Source organism: Ambystoma mexicanum, chromosome 1p, assembly GCF_040938575.1.
Source record: "Ambystoma mexicanum isolate Mex_15411 chromosome 1p, UKY_AmexF1_1, whole genome shotgun sequence".
Taxonomy (NCBI): Eukaryota; Metazoa; Chordata; class Amphibia; order Caudata; family Ambystomatidae; genus Ambystoma; species Ambystoma mexicanum.
Genome location: NC_090921.1, coordinates 213638205 through 213658069, shown reverse-complemented (window position 1 = coordinate 213658069; position 19865 = coordinate 213638205).

Here is a 19865-nt window from a genome sequence, read left to right as displayed (position 1 = left end):
AAAACGTGAACATTTACGCCAAATTGGATTTACGAGGGGCCGCTCTCACGATGCCCACTCCTGGGGAGCCGGCTCAGGCCCTGCGTCCCCGAAAGCGGACATCAAGTCCCCGGGGAAGGTCCCAGCAACCCCTTATAGGGGCCCTTTGGACAGTGTCCTGGCGCCAGGCTCATAGAAAACGTCAGTCCTGGCGCCATAGGCGCCAGGCTCATTATGAAAGTGTTTGGGTGCACTTACCTGATGCAGACCATGCTGCAGAACCCCGGCCTCCTTGAGGCCTGAAAGGAACTACTTTACCTGTGGGACTCATTTACCACCCAGGCGTGGTCGGGGAAGGATACATACCTGATTGGAGGAAGGACACATTCTAGGAACTTCTTCCAAGGCTATTTAAACCACACCCGATCAGCCACACGTGCTTCGCGTTGTTCTGCATCTAGCAGCTGGATGCTCACCGTGTCTGCTCCTGCATCCTGACTTCTGCCACGCCTGCCAGCATCCTGAATCACCTGCAAAGGAAGGGAACAAGAGAACAGAAGAAGGAAAAGGCCTTACCTGCTAAATCTGCATCCCGGAGACATTTCGCCGACGATCCTGAAAAGGAAGACATTTATTTTTAAAAGCACATCTCATCGATCGCTGCAGCGCCTCATTCTACTCATCTTACAGGGCGCTTCCATGTTCTGCAGTGACCATCCGGATTCACAGTCGCGCCCCAGCGCCTAGGGAGAAAAAGACAATAACGAAGGTGAGAGAAAGAAGGGAAAAGGGAAGCTAAATCTCCATGTTAAGACTTACCTGCTGGGTCATTCCCTTTTCGTTTCGGGTCCGCGCCGCATCCAGGCATTTTCAGACCCCGGCCCCTAAGGGGAAAAAGACATCAGCGTTAATGAGCGAATGAAAAGACATTACCAAGACGCTCATTAAAGACTTACCTGATTTCCACAAGGATTTCACCTCTCATCTCGGTTCGGTGCCTGTTCCCCGGCATTCCGTACCCCGGCCCCTATGGGGAAAAAGACACTAGCATTAGAACATTAATGCATGGACACAAGGGGAACCACTTATCAAAAATGTACCTGGAAGCCAAGCAAGTTTGGTTCTCACCAATCCGAAAATCCAGTGAAGTAACTGGATACCAACGCGCCCCGGCATCAGAAGCAGGATGGAGAGCTCGTCCTTCCAGACCCTAAGGTGAGACGCTACGGGGAAGCAGAAAGGGGTTTTGAGGAGGGTGAGATGGGTAAGTGGGAGGCCGATTGCATTACCCCGCAGACAGTTAACCCCCTATATTCACCTAGAGAAGGATACTTCTGCGAGTCAGACAAGCCAGATTTGGGGCCTGGTCCAGTCCGTCTCCCGACCCCTGCGCATCACCTTAGACGAGGTCACAACAGCGCGAACCAGGCCAGCGCCTCCGTGGGAGTCAGGTGAGCGTTACAGCCTACCATCTGGTAAGAGTCAAAAAGGGGGATGAGTGGAAGACAGCCTTTCACACAAAATATGGCCTTTATGAATATCAGGTTATGTACTTTGGGCTATGTAATGCCCATGCAGCGTTCCAATATTTTATGAACGATATGCTCCGTGAACTATTGGAAGTGTGCGCACTCGTCTATATCGACGACATCTTCATTTACTCAACCACCAAGGAGGATCATGTCAGACATGTCTGGGCTGTTTTAGAAAGACTTTGACAACATCGGCTGTACGCCAGGTTGGAGAAATGCTTCTTTCAAGTGACAGAGGTTGAATTCCTTAGGTTTATACTCGCACCGCGAGGGGTACACATGGAAACGCACAAAGTAGATACCATCCTCCAATGGCCCTCACCAACTTCCACGAAAGGTGTACAAAGTGTGCTCACGTTCGCCAATTTTTATCGTCGGTTCATCCCAGGATTCTCCCAGATTGTTCACCCCATCACATCCCTGCTGCGAAAGAACAAACGTTTTCAGTGGACCACAGAAGCAGAAGAAGCCTTCCAGACCCTACAATGAGCATTCACATCAGCACCCATGTTACGGCATCCCCCGACCCGAATTGCCATACTTTGTTGAAACTGATGCTTCCAAAATAGCAATGGGAGCGGTTTTGTCTCTGCGAGATCCCGAGGCTTTCTGTTCTCGTAAGTTCTCCGCTCCCGAATTGAACTATGCGATCACAAGTAAAGAACTGTTAGCAATAAAAGAGTAATTCAAGGCATGGAGGCATTACCTTCTTGGAGCCAGGCACACAGTCACCGTCATTGCAGACCATCGTAACCTACAATATCTGAAAACTGCAAAAGCACAATCATCACGCCAACTCTGCTGGGCTCTCTTATTTGCGGAATATGACTTTGTCATTACCTACAGACCTGGAGTGCGCAATGGAAAAGCAGATGCCCTATCATGAATGAGCGAAGACGAAAAGGCGTTCACCACACCAGACCCTGTGGCAATCATTCCTGAAGAACGAATCCTGAACACGATTGCAGCAACTGCCACTTTGGACAACCTAAAAATTGACCTTCAACACTTTATGAATCAATCAGAACAGCAGGAAGGGCTGTCAAGAGGAGACCAATACACTATTGTGAACAATCTACTGCACTTTCAAGGGAGAATGTACGTTCCGGATAAAGAACTGCAAAACCAAATTATAGCAATCTACCGTGACTCTTTAATAGAAGGACATCCAAGAATGGCTAAAACTCAAGCTAAAATAAAGATACATTACTGGTGGCCCACTTTGCGAAAAAGATATTGCCCAGTTCATCGCGGCCTGTGGTGTTTGCGCTCAGCACCAGTCTCAAAAACATAGTCCTGCAGGCCTTCTCCATCCTTTGATGGTGCCCCCGGCGCCTTGGCATAGGCTGTCTATGGATTTTATTACTGATCTTCCCCCGTGCAATGGATACAACACCATCCTGGTCATCGTGGATCTGTTCTCTAAGATGGCCCATTTAATTCCTCTAAAAGGGGTCCCGACGGCCTCTACTCTGGCCAGGGTCTTTTTGGAACAAATTGTCTGACTACACGGATTCCCATCAATATTGATATCAGACCACGGAACTCAGTTTGTCTCATCTCTCTGGAGGAGATGTTGCAGAATCGCCAAAATCGACCTTCGGTTGTCCACAAGTGATCATCCCCAAACCGATGGCCAGACCGAACTGACCAATCAAACTCTAGAGCAGTACTTAAAGTGCATGTTACAACAAACCGAAGATACCTGGAAGGACATACTCTGGATGGCCGAATATACATACAACAATTCCATCCACACCAGTACAGGAGAAACGCCATTTTACACAGTATATGTTTGACATCCACGAACATCTGTCTTTGATTCGCCTGAAGCACTGGAGATGCCAGCGGTAACGACCTTACATAAAACGATCACTCGAGTCCTTAAGCAGGCAGCAGAACATTTTACCAGAGCCAAAGAAAAGCAGAAACAGTTTGCAGACCGACACCGAAAGGAGGCTCCAAATTATCAGGTCGGGGAAAAAGTTTGGTTAGCTTCCAAAAACATTTCTCTGAAGGGACCACAAATCTTCCGTCCCAGGTACCTGGGACCCTATTCCATCAAAGCCGTGATCAACTCTCCGGCCATGAAATTAGAAATAATGGCCCACATGCAGATCCACCCAGTGTTTCATGTCTCCCTCCTAAAACCATTGAGACCAGGTACACGGATCGATACTCCACCGGATCCCGAAATAGTGGAAGGAGAACCAGAATACGAAGTTAAAAGGATCCTAGACTCTAAGATGGTCCAGTCCAAGCTATACTACCTTATAGACTGGAAACGTTATGGACCCCAAGATTGGACCTGGGAACCAAGTGAACATGTCCACGCTCCATGATTAATCAGTCAGTTCCACCACAATAACCCCACTAAAGCAGGGCCAGGGGGGGAACCCCCCTTGAGAGGGGCCTTGAGCGGGAATGCTGTCATGACCACGGGCCCCAGAACACAAAACCCACACCATCTAGTGACGGGGGCAATGGGTCACGTGATTCACTTATGACCCTTTGGGACTCATAAACACAGGGGCCCTGGCTGGACTCAGTCCTGGCGCCCTCAAGCAAACACTTTGCGTTACTTTGCATCTCCGTGCAACGTGATGCTCACCGCCGCCTGGCTCAGCTACTTACCTTGTGATCCTGCATCAATAGCATCCTTACCTGGACCCTGGCTTGGATCTCAAGGCAACGCTCCATCTTCTTGGCAGATCCAGAATCGACGCTGCAGCACCTGCGCTCTCTGTCCCACAAAGCTGAAGTCCTGAAATGAGATAAGAAGACAAGACAAGGTTAGAACTCACAAAAACACCCAACCCAGAGTCGCGCCGCATTTAAAACCCAACACGCACCCTAAGGCACCATTAAAGGCTACTTACTAGCAGTTGGACCATCTCAGTCCCGCTCCTCCATACCAACGGCTCCGCTTCTTCTACCGCAGCTACTGCCGGCATGGCTACACCACCTGTGAGGGGAGAGAGAAGAGAAAAGAGACATTACATACAAAGGACAGAGAACTAACTTTACAAATACAATTACAACAGTCGGAAGACAAGCGGGCAAGTGGAAACAAGGGAAACACTTACCTACAAGAGAAGTGGACTAGTTGCAGCTGGCCTGGACTCCCACGGCAAGGGACCAGTGAAGGAACTCGGTTCCCTTCAACAAGCGCCCATGCCAGAAGCAGCAGGATGGAGAGCTCATCATCATCATTCAGCAGGTGGGCCTCAAGAGTAGTGCAACCCCAGGGAAGCCACATCCAGGGAGAAAAGGTCTGGAGAAGGGGTCAGGGACCACAGGCTGCATACTCATACGACCCCCCTCATATTCACGCAGGAACCACACTGCTCATCAACGTAGTTCCCCACACAGACGCAGAGGGAGGAACAGACAAGAGGAGTTTCATCCCTGGGAGGGCTGCGATTGTGCCCCAACACCTCCGCAGAGACCAGGTGAGTGTAACACTAATCGCCTCTTTGGACATATTGCTTATGCAGATATGATGTGCCCCAAATACTCAATTTCTTTCCTGTTGATCTTACATTTCTCTCGGCTCAACGTCATCCCAGCAGCATGCAGTTTCCTGAATACAGATTCCAAAATCTCATTGTGAACTTGCAGATCATTGGCATAAATCAAAATGCCATCCTGGTGTATTGCTCGCCCAGAGTGCACAGACAGTCATTAATCACCAATGCAATTGCAAAGCCAATACTGTAAATGCAGGTAGACGACACAATGACTTACAACCACACGCACGCTTAGAAAATAACGAGCAATTATACGGCTATTTATTCAAAGCTTGGAAGCAACAAGTGATAACACAGAAATAAATCACAGAAAAGACAGAGATTTCAAAAGATAATACATCACTGTGGGCGTAACTGAATCCCTCATCTCGCCAGAAGCGGCTGGAAGACCCCAATAACAGCCAGGCCGAGAGCACAACAGCCCACCTGTATGCCGGACGGAAGCGTCCCCCCTCCGACTGAGGTCTTTGTACTTGTCCCGTCTGACCGTTCAGTGGTTCTGCATATATGCACTCCTCAAAAAGGGGTGGTAATTTCTCGAACCTTCTGGCAAATGCATTTGCGCATTGATGGGCAACCGTTGGTTGCCAGCTGAGTCAACCGACAGTAACCTCAAGGAGCAAAGAGCTTCCCTCCTCTAAGAACAAGCGCCACGGAAAACAGTCCCATAACTCATAACAAGACATAACAAAGCCAGCTTTCCCAGCAGAATGTCCTTGACTGCATACCAGGTTTGGAAAGCATGTTTTCTTCAGCAAAGTAAATTCAGCTCTCAGCAAAATGAGTACAGCTTTTCACTGCGGCATGAAGTAAATATCCATTATGGCTCTGAGTGCTCCCAGAATACACTGCGCACCAGTGCCATGTTTTCGCTCAAGCCCTTGGATATTTATCTTCCATAGCCCAGTGGCAGAGGAGCCGGTCTCTGAAACCGACGAAATATTAAAACTAAGTTGGGAATGCATTGAATACAACAACAACAAGCTATTATGATAGCTAATATAATGCAAATACAAGCAAAAGCGTAACGCAGTGTACCCCCAATATCAGGAATCAAATCCCACCAATTCCAAGTATGATCTTGGGACACTTGAGAAATGATATCCCTCAAATCTCGAATATGACTTTCAATGGATCGTGAATGGTCACTTAGATTGAAACAACACATACCTTCAACTGCGTTACAACCTAAATTATGCTTTAGCAATAGATAATCAACAGCAACCCTGTTTTGCAAAGTTGCTTTTCTAATAACTTTGCTATCAAGGAGTAACTCTTCTAATGCCTGAGAAGTATGATTGAGTCCTTTGATCAAAGATTTGTAACCCCCAGCAGCTAAACCCCAAACTCCCACTAATGAAAGGGTTAATGCTAGAACCTCAGCTTCTGATAGCAAATGCACATGTGAATCACAATCGGGGGATAGACCCACAGACTCAAAAGTTGACCTTTTGCCTCAAGATATCGCTGGGTGTAAAAGGAACATCATTAGTCCTAATCGAGTTAAGGCACATGGACCTCTGGAAATGTTAGCTGTAATATAAGTGTATGTGATGTTGCCACATGAAAATAGCCATCCTGTTGGAAGTTTCACATGATTCAAATGACTGGCAACTATCACTGTATGATTACAAGACATAGGGCCTCATTACACGGAATGCGGTAAGGGTTAACGGTCACCGGTAATGGTACCGGTGACCGTTAACCCTTACCGCCTTACTACGAGGTCCCTTTGCAGGTTGGTACTTTAACGCCTGCTTTTTAGCAGGTGTTAAAAACCAACCCGCAAAGGGACCAGGGTGCTAATTACGGTACTGCAATTTGTGGTACCGTAATTAGCACCTTCCCCATTCTCATTATGCCCTATGGGGAAAAAATGGGAATGGGGAAGGGCAATGGGGGAAGGGGGAATTACCGCCCCGCCAACCTTGGAATAGGGCGGTAATTCCCCTTCCCTCCAAGGCGGTGCCGGTATTTTACCGGCATGGACCTTGGTCCACCGCCTACCGTGTAATGAGGCCTATAGTGTTATTCACACTGGTACATGTGCATGGAACTCGCGAACACAATTGTTTCTCGAACACAGTGTGATTTTGCTGTTTGGTTAAATTGAGCTGTTGGCATTTGCCAATTTCTTTTGCATTGCATGTCATAAGGTAACACACATCACCTTGAGTTATATTATAGGTTATAATACGTGTCAAATTTCTCCATTTGCGATCTGTTTCCTGGCAAAATCTGCAGTACTCATAGACGGAAAAGGATTGCCTGATATCGGAATCTTGAACCAAAGAATCATTGTGCGTGATGCCGAAAATATGCTTTAGAACCGGAACTGGCGTCGGCACTGTTATTAAGCACGTAGTCAGTAAGGCTTCAGCATTGGGCACGTCAGTAAGGCAAAAGTGCGTAATGTTGAGCACCTGTTGTGCCAGGTATGTCCACATATTCTCCGTTTGGGTGATCATGGGAGCATGTTTCTCTCGCATAACTGGTATCAATGTTGTTTTCACTTGCGCCTGACGTGTTTGCTGCATTTCACAAATCCATGTCTTCGATCTGGCTGGCTTTTCGGCATCGGCATAGGGCTGCTTTTGGACATAATTACTCATCATTATCAGTTTCTCCTTGATCGCTGGCACAGATGTGACATTTTTCATTGGTAGCAGCATGCCGTTAAACTCTCCCGAACGGAGTCTATTTAGTCCCACAATTACACCAGCCAGACACAGGATCTACAAGGCAAACCCAGAAAAGAGATATCAGTGTTGTACATCACTCTCTCAGGTAACATTTGTCTGCGAGCACATATTGTCATTTCTTTCTACCGAGCTCTATTACTACAACTACTTGGTCTTTGCCTGATGCAATGACATCTGCGGGCACTAGTGGGCCACTTGGCGTTTCCACCCACACCTTCACACCCGGTACCATACTGTCTGAAGAGCCAAAACCACGATCCCCAGGGGTAGTTAACACTGTAGGAGGCTCCCCCTTCTTAATCATGGACAACTTAATGGGAATAATAATCAGTTGGGCCACGCTATCGCCCTTGTGGATCGGTAACAATTGGTCCCCACTATTCATCAGGATGACTTTGATCTTGCCTTGGTAATCGGCATCAATTATCCCTCCCAACACTTGAACTCCCTTCAATGTTAGGCCAGATCTAGGGGCAATCCATCCCATATGCTCTGGGGGAATTTGTGCTCCAATCCCTGTTTTAATTACAGCCATCCCTCTTGGGTCTAATCTGATTTCCTCATGGGAATGCAAGTGTACCCCTGCTGACTCTGGAGTCGCCCGATAGGGAGCTAAAGAACTCAGGGTAATTTCCCAGTACAATAGAGTTTCTCTGACTGAATTGGGTTGAATCTGTAAGGCAGGAGTCACTAGCCGCATCAAAGGAGTTTCATGCTTATTCACAGGCCTATTGTTTAGCACTTGCACTGCATCAAACACACGATCACGCCAGCCTGCCAAATTGCCATCTCCAGATTTGCGCAGCTGTTCTTTCAACAACCCATTCATTCAATCAGCCCTGAAGCGGCAGGGTAATAAGGCACATGGTAGAGCCACTCAATGCTCTTTTCCTGACAATATTCCTGTAGCAATTTGCCTTTGAAGTGTGACCCATTGTCACTTTGAATCTGCAAAGGCAATCCATAATGCAATATGATCTGATCTAACAACCTAATGGTGTTCAGTTGTGTGGCACGCTTGCACGGCAAAACCATCATGTATCCTGAGTACGTATCCACAATAGTGCATGCATACTGACAACCTTTACTGATTGGCAGGGGACCGATATAATCAATCTGCCAAATTTGGCCTGGTAGTTTTCCTCTTTGCAATGTACCCCAAACAATCTGAGGGATAGGCCTATGCTGTTGGTGTTGGCACACTGGACATTGCAAAATGATCGTTTTAACTACCTATAAAGGAATACTGATTCCTCGAGCTTGTGCCCACCTGATTGTAGCCTTTTCTCCAAGGTGCCCACATTTCTGGTGAGCCCACTTGGCCAAACCCTCCAAATTGTCTTCCTGAGCCTCCGCATCCACAGATGAAATCTTGGTGTGTTCATCTGCAACAGAATTAAAACAACGTTCTAATGAGTCTGTGGCACAATGCGCGTCCACATGATACACAGTGACTTCACTTTGTGATAACATTTCTGCAATATCTTGCCACAGTTCATTTCCCCACAACTCTTTTGAATGAATCTTCCACCCATTCTTTTGCCAGGTTGGCAACCACACGGCCAACCCATTCACCAATGACCATGAATCTGTGTACAAATGACATCGACCAGGGATCTCTTGTTTCAATGCCTGGTAAACTGCATAAAGCTCTGCAAACTGACTGCTCTTCCCTTTCCCTGGCATTGTCAAAATCTTTTTTGTTTTGGGATTGTACGACACTGCTTTCCAGTATCGCTCAGTTCCCACATATCGGGCTGAGCCATCCGTGAACCAGGCATGCTCTGTCTGCTCCATGGTCAAATTGCCATAAGGTACTCCCCATTTCACAGGAGAATCGCGTTTTTCAGGCACTTCCGGTGGTATGTAATCTGAGGGCGGTATGTTGGCTACTTGCTCATGTAATTTTGCAACTCCACTCTTCCCTGATTTGGCTCTGTCGTGAATGTACCATTTCCATTTAATTATGCTGGCTTCTTGAGCATGTCCTAATCTATGTGTCTTAGGAGAGCTCAGTACCCATTGCATAATCGGTATTTCTGACCTCATCAATACATCATGGCCCACCGTCATTTGCTCGGTATCAACAAGGGCCCAATAACATGCCAGCAACTGCTTCTCAAACGGAGTGTATGAGTTACCAGCATCGGGTAACTTATGACTCCAGAACCCCAATGGCACACGTTTCCTGTCCTGTTTCTGCCACACACTCCAGTTAGCATAATTGTCTTGTACAGACACATTCAATTCCACTTCGCCTTCCTTCAATGGCCATAGATCAAGCACCTGCTACACGGTGTCTTTTGCTAAATCAAATGCTTTCTGCTGCTCTTCCCCCCACGGAAACTCATATTTCTTTCATGTCACTTTGTAGAGGGGGGCCAGTATCTGCCCTAAATGGGGAATGTGCTGTCTCCAAAACCCAAACAGCCCTATAAACTGCTGAGCTTGCTTTTTGTTCATTGGAGTGGTGAACTCAAGTATTTTCTGTCGGGCCTTCGGCACCATTTCTCAATGCCCATTATGCCACTGAATCCCTAGAAATATCACTGTTTCAGCTGGGCCTTGAATTTTATTCGGGTTAATCTCCCACCCTTCCTTCTTCAATCCTTCCATAATGGCTTCTAACTGGTTTTGTACACTGCGCTCATCGTTGCCCTGAATCAAAATATCATCAATGTAGTGAGAGATTTGTATGTCAGGTTTACACGGTATCTTGTCTAAGTGCTCTGCCACCAGCCAGTGACAGATAGTCGGGCTATGTATGTACCCCATAGGTAACCTTGTAAAGGTGTACTGACGCCCGCTCCAAGAAAATGCAAACTGCTCTTGGCACTCGTCAGCAATTGGCACAGAGAAAAATGCATTAGCTAAATCTACCACTGCATACCAAGTACCCTCAAACTTTTGGACATTCTTAATCAAGGTAATGGCATCTGGGACCGCGGGCACTAAGGGAGGCGTGTGTTTATTCAACTCACGGTAATCCACCGTCATCCTCCAAGACCCATCCCCCTTTTTAATAGGCCAGAGAGGATTGTTCCATGCGGTGGTGATAGGGCGTAACACACCCGCCTCCACATACCCTTTGATGGTGTCTGAAATTTCCTTGTGCCCCCCAGGAATGCGGTATTGCTTCATTGCTACCCGCTTCGTTGCCATAGGGACTTGCACTGGGGATATCTTCAATTTGCCTACGGTAATGGGTGTGCAGATCAATGCACTCACCCCAAACTGGTATGTTTTACCTCCCAGTCCCAAAGTCAACCCTTCCAGAATGTCAAAGCCAATTATGTACTCAGGTATCGGGACAATCAACATTTGGTATTTCTGCCTATTCAAATTGCCTGTTTTCATCTCCACTTCCGTTTGTACTGCGGGGGTCTCCTTTCCCTCGAGACCTGTAATAGTACATTTTCTGCCTTTGAATTGTGCTGGATTGCCATGAATCAGAGAGGCCTCCGCCCCGGTGTCTATCAATGCTCGCACCCCTTGTGTATTTCCTGGCCCCCAAAAAATCTTAACATTAACATGGGGCTGCCTATCAACTTTTATGCGAGTAGACGCTGCCGGAGCTTGGCCGTAACCCTAGTCAAATTTCGAATGAGTGTGACCTGACTCTGCCTCTAGCATCGCATTCACCACCTTCCTCAAATCAGCATATGTTGGCTGGTACGGGGAAGGTGTCCCCATAGACCCTTCTTCTTGTTCTTCCTCAGGAGGAGCGGAAGGTGAGGTGTCTCCCTGTGGCTTGGGTACTACCTGTTTCTTAACCTGTTTATAGCGCTCTTTGGCTGCAAGCCCTTTCTTTTTGCATAATTCATACATTACCGTAGTTTCAATGCCATCAATTTCTTCTCGTGGCACACCATCTTTTAACAAAGCCAAAAACATGTCCTTTATGGACACTCGGGAGTCTCTACTATCTTGCCTCCTGCCTTCAGTTCTTCTCTCAATACGCCCCTCTCTCTCCCGTGGCTTGTCATCACTCTTGTCCCACTCCCCTAAATCTGCCAGTTGCCGAATGGCATCCACTACCTCATCAGTGGGTTTGCCCGTCATACCTACGAGCAAAGTCATAATGACACTTTTGTATGCGGGTGGTGCAGTTCTGATCACCATGTTTCTAGTTGAAACTGAGAGCAGCACGGCCCCCATGTGTCCTGGAGCATCTACGTGAATGGCCTCTTTCATTGCATGCTCTCTGACCTTTTGAATTGCCTCTTTCAAAGTATATCACTTTGTTTCCTCGCTAGGTCAATCTGTGGTAATGGGGTATTTACGGTTACATGCTTGGGCTGCTAGGTGCAACAAAGACACCTGTGAATCGTGACCATTCTCATCAGGGGGCGGCCCTGCCCTTAAGACCTCCTGTAGATTGGTGTCAGTTGACAAGGGTAGAAAACGCGGTGAGTCCATGGAATCTACCAGCAACCCCGCAGCGCCCCCATCTAGCAACCTCACCATCCATGTCAATAAAGGTTCCCCTGATTTTTGCCTCAAACGGGTAATAATTTCCCCAACCTCCTGCTGGGTGTAATCCTCCAGCGTGGTTAAATCAACAACCCTGCCTGTAGGATTCTGCGAGTGGGGCCCGGCTCGCCGTCTTCTAACTGGCTTAGCAACCACTGTCTTCTGCTTAATTTCCATTTTGGGGTCTGACTCATTTGCTGAACTACTCTCTGGACTGGTTGAGTCAAAAATGTCACCATCCCAATTATCCGGATCCCAGTCCACACCGGCGGTAGCGATTACAGCTGCCACCTTTCTTTGGTTGACCCCTCCCCATCTTTTCCTATACTTATACCGGGCTACTCTGACTGCTGCCCTCTCGCCACAGCCTGGTATGTGTCAGCCTTATCTTTAGAAAGTTTCATTTGAATCTGCTGCATTAACGCAGTGTGCGTTTCTGCAGCCAGCTCTCTTTCCAATCGCAAAATCTCATTTTTGATTTCCAAATTCCTTTGTATTTTCCTATAGGCATGCAGGAGGACCCAACCCCGCCTACCCAGCGCAGTGCATTCCTTTCCCCTTTCCACTGAAACTTGTTGTAAGCACAACATTACATCAGACGGATCAGCATCTCCCAATCCCTGATCCCATGTTTCACTTAGCCCCGCGCCGCATGCCCACACCTGGGCCAATTTATCATGTTGGCTCTTAGTCCAGCCTGGAATGATAACATCAGAACATTCACCGCCAGCGGGAATGCTCTTTTTCCTGAACAAACTATTCATCATTGCAATACTGAACAAAACCTCTTTATATCTATATATTTTTTCCTTTCCACACTGCAATCACTTGCACAGGCACGCACACACCAAGAAAAAAAAACAGATTAACACAGTCCAACACTCGCTGCCAAATTACTTTTGCTTGCAATATAAACAAAGCCTATCTGCGTTCAAACAGATTCTTTAATATTTGGAACAATTCATCACAAAAACCCTGCTCACAGCGCCAAAATGCATTGCTCTCCCAGAGTGCACGGACAGTCATTAATCACCAATGCAATTGCAGAGCCAATACTTTAAACGCAGGTAGACGACGCAATGACTTACAACCACACGCACGCTTAGAAAATAATGAGCACTTATATGGCTATTTATTCAAAGCTTGGAAGCAACAAGTGATAACACAGAAATAAATCACAGAAAAGACAGAGAATTCAAAAGAAAATACATCACCGTGGGTGTGACTAAATCCCTCATCTTGCCAGAAGCGGCTGGAAGACCACGATAACAGCCAGGCCGAGAGCACAACAGCCCACAGGTATGCCGGACGGAAGCCTCCCCCTCCGACTGAGGTCTTTGTACTTGTCCCATCTGACCGTTGAGGGGATCCGCATATATGCACTCCTCAAAAAGGGGTGGTAATTTCTCGAACCTTTTGGCAAATGCACTTGCGCATTGATGGGCAACCGTTGGTTGCCAGCTGGGTCAACCGACAGTAACCTCAAGGAGCAAAGCGCTTCCCTCCTCTAAGAACAAGCGCCACGGAAAACAGTCCCATAACTCATAACTAGACATACCAAAGCCAGCTTTCCCAGCAGAATGTCCTTGACTGCATACCAGGTTTGGAAAGCATGTTTTCTTCGGCAAAGTAAATTCAGCTCTCAGCAAAATGAGTACAGCTTTTCACTGCGGCATGAAGTAAATATCCATTATGGCTCTGAGTGCTCCCAGAATACATTGCGCATCAGCGCCATGTTTTAGCTCAAGCATAACACCTGGAAACAAAGAATGCCCTCATCTTCACCAAACAAATGATGCATGATCATTTGAAAGACTAAGGCTGCCGATACGAGACAAAGCGGCATATGCTTGTATTTAAATAGTCCTTCAGGAGTGAAAAATGCCATCAGGCATTTGGAGTCTTCATGCAACCTCACCTGATGATACGTAGATGTGAGGTCTAATGTAGGAAAATATTTTGCAGGACCCATAGTTGTTATTATCTCTTGAATATTGGGTGTCTCTCCGGAACAAAACACTTATTCAACTCCCTTATGTGCACACAAATTCTGAGTTTGCCAGATCTCTTTCTTAACACAACTAAAGAGACACACACTCTGATGCAACAATACTCTCTATGATGCCTTACTCCTGTAGTTTCCTAATCACCTGCTTAACTTCTTCTCTCATCGACAGCGGGTGAGTACACAGTTTTCTGGGCTACAGCCACACAATTCTCTTTCATTTGTATTTTGTGTACAAATTCACGTAAACACCCTATATTGTCCTGGAACACTTCATCTACGAGATGTCTTTCACTCTCCACACCTTCAATAGCAAATAACACATCATCCGCTTTGGGTTCAAGCTCAATGGGGATGTCCCCCTTTCTTCGACACATACACGTTTCCCTTGATTTTCTATCTATGATATGATATGATATGATTGGTTATTTATAACGCGCTTAATACCCAGAGGTTTCTAAGCGCGGACACGGGGATCGAACCTGTGTTGCTCCATGTCATCTTGCTTCCAAGGTGTTAGGAAAGATTCTCTTTACTGCACCTTTCCCTACATCTTTATGGCACCCCCCAACTTTTTGCTTTCATTTTTTAGCAATACAGTGAAGCCTTAGGTGTCACTGCACCGGCCTTTGTTCATATGTTATGGGGAAATTGATATGCCCTTCAGGCTATCAGTAGTGTGAAACAGTGTTTCCCTTAGTTGTGTTACTATGTTGCTACTTGTGGTTACTTTTGTATCACTTGGGGTAACTTTTTATCATTGCACAAAGCAGCTTACACTGCAGTACAATGGGGTGCATGTTTGTTTTTCCCCTAGACTAACACTCAGAGGATTTTTTGATCACTCTGGATGTGCTTAAAGGATGGGCTGGTGGCAGCAGTGACTTTTCCCCACGTTTTGAGGAATTTCATTTTAGCTTTACTGCATTTCGCTACTAACTGTGGCTACTGGTCAAACATGGCCATGTCACGAGATTTTTCGTCTGTTCTTTTTCCAGCTTGTTGTTTAGCCTTCTTCCAGGCCTTAGAGGCCAGGAGGTTCCTTATAAGGACTTCCAGTACCCAGGAAAGCAGCAGCTTTTGGCGGGCTTCTGGAGGGATGTGTGTGTTTGCAGGCAGGATGTGGGCTGGGTCAGTCTGACTCCAATCCACATTCTGGTTTCTGTGTGTCTGAGTGGTATGCATGAATGTTCCCGCCAGTGGTCCTGATTGGACCACTGCTGGGGTGTGAGTATGGGCTAGTCCTTCTATTGACTAGTGGGAGTTTCAGCTCCTACCTGGCATTTATGATAAGAAGAGGACCACTGCACCCATTCTTCAGAGATCCTGGAGCAACCTAAAGGATCCAATGATCCTGTCCAGCTGTGAGTCCCTCAAAGAAACCTGAAACCTGACTGAAGGAGGCTTGGCAACAAACTTCTGCTGCAGCCCTGGTGGAGCCAGTCTTGCTTGTGATCTTCAGTAGGCCTGTGAAGGTGCTACGACCCTTGGAGTGGAGGACCATCCATTCCCGATGTCTGCTTAGTGCCCAGCACAAAAACCACCTTGGGAAGTGCCCAGTAACCGTCCTGTGGCTGACCGGCTTCATGTTTGGGCTACCTTGCTAACTTCGCTGCCTGAAACTTGGAACACCAACAATGCCACTACAAGGCTCCCTCCTGCTTAATGTTGGCATCCTAGCACAAAGGGGACCCGTGATAGACCAGAAAGTCAGACTGCGGCTACTGAGTCCAGTTGTGTGCACCATCCGAAACCTGCTTACCTGAACCGAGTCGAGTCCTGAGAGGGATGCTGCTTCATTTGATTTTACATTCTTTGACCGAGAGTCCTTGCACCAGCAAAAGACACCAACTGGAGTGAAGCTCGAACCTGCAACCCCTGAAAATTGAGGACTGCATATTTTGCCGGGAACAGCAATGTAGGATACCCTTCCTTTGTTCTACCAAGACTGGGGAAGATTCAGAGTAAGGGGGGTACATTATTGAGCTTTTAACCTACCCCTATACTCCGTTCATAAGTCAATGGGCTTATAGAAATCCTATTTCTAACACTATTGGCTTTGCCAATGCTTGTGTTTTGGCCATAATTAAATAACTGTATTTGTATACATCCTCTCTAAGTGCAATTTGTGATGCCCATTGTGTGACCTCATTGTGGATTCTTTACAAGCTCACCCCCTCTGAAGAACTTAGCCTAGACCTCCTGGCACTGCTACCTAAACTGGTTTGGCTACAGCTTCCCAGAGTTGTTCCTGTCACAATATAGGTTGGCCTTCTATACATCTGTCCACCAGGCCAGAGTATAGAAAATCAGTCCTAACACAAGACAAGCATGTTGCCCCTTAGCTATCCTCCTGAGACTTTTAAATTCAGTGATGCCCAGACCATCCTAATAATTTGATCCTTGTGCCACTATACTTGGGCCCTTGGATTTATATCGACTTCATTGAGATATTTGCATCCTAGTTTTTCCCATTCATGTTGTGGCATGAGAGTATATTTAGCACCATAATCAATTATTATGGTTATCGTGACTCTGTCGACCGAGAAAGGGGCTCTGGGACTGTCCAGCTCTTCATCATCATCCACTACTAGTATACGCATTCATTAGCTTCCTATTCACTGTAATCACTGCTAATCCAATGTGTGGCTGTCTTCCTGTTCCTAAAGCACCTCGCAAGATGACCTCTCCCCTTTCAAATAGGACAGATGATTCTCAAAGCTGGACATTCTGTATTGTCGGCCCACTGGATTGCACTGTCACATCTGAAACACCTTCTAGGGCTGCTTTGCCTCACATTACTCCGTCCCCTCGCCCTGAAGCTTGTCCTCCCTATGCGATTATCTATCCATCCTCTTTGCTTCGTATCTGTCGATTTTCTCCTCACCGAAGGAGTATCACTAATAGCAGTAATAGCATCCTGAGTCTGTGATGCCGCTACTGGTTGCAGTATTGTTTCTGCCTTTATAATCGTCCCTTTTATTCTATCCTCAAGCACCTTTATACATTTATCAGTATGTTCCACTTCTTTAGCAATTCTTTAAACACTGTCCAACTGAGGGTCGTTTTCTGACTGCAGCCTTTCTCTAAATTTCCACTGGTACATTCCAACATATATTGGTCCCTGAGATGTTCATCTAGCTGGATATTGTTGTTGCAGGTCTTGGCTAACTTCGTCAGGACCATGATATACTGTTCTACACTTTCACCTTCTTATTTTCTCTTTCCAAACTTATAGCACTCCAGTATGGTGCTCCATTTTTTTTAATAATGTTTGCCCATCTTCTTAATGGCTTTCTCATATTCATTCAAATTCTCAGCTTCACTGTCGAGTAGATCTGGAAGATGTTTGAATTTCTCCTGGCCTGCAGACCCCAAACAGTTTAGGAAAAGCGACTTCTTCCTTTCCATACTGAATCCGAAAATTTCGAATTAATATCCCATTTGGTGCAATTATAGTGAACAAGGAGAGTGGGGATTGCTGGGGTGTCTTTCGCACCCTTATTCACTGCAATCACATCAGGGGTTGCCGGAGTGTCTGCCGCGACCTACACATTCACATTTAAAATAAATTTTCAAAGCTCTCTGCGATGCTCGTTCCCATGCACGTAAGTGAAGGGACCCAGCATTGCGGAGGAATGGGGGAGTCGGCGGCACACAGTCAAGTGTGTCACCAAAAGGTAACTAAGGAGGGGAGTGCGGGTTACCAGAAAGGTCAGCAGGAGAAAAAACCAAAAGTCATTTGCGTTTAAATTAATTTCTTTTTTTTATCCCTCAGGCATTTCTCATTCGATCAAATCATGGACAACCATAATTTACACCACATACCACATTTGAATATTGTTTGAACAACTTCATCCACCTTTTCCAGGGTACAATGGGTTCTCCAAACCCCAGTAGAAAAAAAGCTGGTGGGGTAATACTGTTATAGGCAATATCACCTTCTCCTCTGTTTGAAGACGTGATCACACAACAGTTCTTCAGAGACAGAAATGGAAAAAACTTAAATGCATTACTGCAGCAAGTGACAAGTCATTACTGTGGTGCTCCAACACATACAATGTGATGAAAACTCGGCAGAAAGGTCTTGGCTGAGTCTGAGAGTACAGTTGCGCCACCTTATTCAACACTGGGATGAGGAAGATCTGTGCTCTGGAATCGTCTGCTGCAGAGTGTAGGATATTAAAGTATTGACCACAAAAGTGATGGGTGGAAGGTTTCGAATGAATCTAAACCACTGGCAATTGCTCTGGGCAACCTTCTACACCACCGTTTTGTAGCCCGTCTGCGCCATTGCAAAAGGGGACCAGCCATGTGCAAATCAGTCAGCAGCTGCCGCCACCGAAGGTAGCAGCCTAGCCCGAACTGCTAGGCAAGGTCCCCTCTGCACAGAAAACCAAGCAACCCCAGACATGTTTTGGCCTTGTTGGATCTCCTCAGTGAGGTGCAGCCTGGTTCCCTGTGGCGCATCGAGCAAGGGACCCACGTCTGGGCATACCCTCTCTCACAAGGAGAAACAAACTGACCACAAAAGTGATGGGTGGAAGGTTTCGAATGAATCTAAACCACTGGCAATTGCTCTGGGCAACCTTCCACACCACCGTTTTTTAGCCCGTCTGCGCCATTGCAAAAGGGGACCAGCCATGTGCAAATCAGTCAGCAGCTGCCGCCATGGAAGGTAGCAGCCCAGCCCGAACTGCTAGGCCAGTTCCCCTCTGCACAGAAAACTAAGCAACTCCAGACATGTTTCGGCCTTGTTGGACCTCCTCAGTGAGTTGCAGCCTGGTTCCCTGTGGAGCAGTGAGCAAGGGACCCACGTCTGGGCATACCCTCTCTCACAAGGAGAAACAGACTGACCACAAAAGTGATGGGTGGAAGGTTTCGAATTAATCTAAACCACTGGCAATTGCTCTGGGCAACCTTCCACACCACCGTTTTTTAGCCCGTCTGTGCCATTGCAAAAGGGGACCAGCCATGTGCAAATCAGTCAGCAGCTGCCGCCACCGAAGGTAGCAGCCCAGCCCAAACTGCTAGGCCAGGTCCCCTCTGCACAGAAAACCAAGCAACCCCAGACATGTTTCGGCCTTGTTGGACCTCCTCAGTGAGGTGCAGCCTGGTTCCTTGTGGCGCAGCGAGCAAGGGACCCACGTCTGGACATACCCTCTCTCACAAGGAGAAACAAACTGACCACAAAAGTGATGGGTGGAAGGTTTCAAATGAATCTAAACCACTGGCAATTGCTCTAGGCATCCTTCCACACCACCGTTTTTTAGCCCGTCTGCGCCATTGCAAAAGTGGACCAGCCATGCGCAAATCGGTCAGCAGCTGCCGCCACCAAAGGTAGCAGCCCAGCCCGAACTGCTAGGCCAGGCCCCTCTGCACAGAAAACCAAGCAACCCCAGACATGTTTCGGCCTTGTTGGACCTCCTCAGTGAGGTGCAGCCTGGTTCCCTGTGACGCAGCGAGCAAAGGGACCCACGTCTGGGCATACCCTCTCTCACAAGGAGAAACAAACTGACCACAAAAGTGATGGGTGGAAGGTTTCGAATTAATCTAAACCACTGGCAATTGCTCTGGGCAACCTTCCACACCACCGTTTTTTAGTCCGTCTGCGCCATTGCAAAAGGAGACCAGCCATGTGCAA